Here is a 526-nt window from a genome sequence, read left to right on the forward strand (position 1 = left end):
AAAAAAAATACCATTTTATTTCTAAAGATAAAATAAAAAATAAACTAAAGTGCGATGAGTGATTTTTACTTTCAGCGAGTGCTCCGCTGTTCAATGGTGCGCAAACACAATACATAGATATTACATGAACTAACAAGTAGAAACTTGTAAAACATAGGTAATAATATGCAACATGAAACCTCAAAATTTCTCTCTTAGGTGAGTCTTCAAGATGCAACTTTTCGTATAATAAATAATAGAAAGAAAACCTGACATGATAAATTATTATTGAAATGCGAGATTTCCCGGGAAAATAAAATTTCCCGGGATTTTTCTCGTAGGGAATAAACGGCGGGAATCCCGGGAAAACGGGATCCCTTGATCCCGGGGAAGAAACCCTATAAATTTCTCTCTCTTCAAAGCCAGTTTGCCACTAGAATTTCAAAGTACTGCAGAACTGTTTTTTACTAATGCCTCTCTGATTCTAGTAGAGCTCCTTCCTTTGCCACTACGTATTATAGGAAAGGTTCTAAACTACATCAGAACA

The sequence above is a fragment of the Centruroides sculpturatus genome, unplaced genomic scaffold (assembly GCF_000671375.1).
Source record: "Centruroides sculpturatus isolate CEXI.00-Female unplaced genomic scaffold, Cexi_2.0 scaffold122, whole genome shotgun sequence".
Lineage (NCBI taxonomy): Eukaryota > Metazoa > Arthropoda > Arachnida > Scorpiones > Buthidae > Centruroides > Centruroides sculpturatus.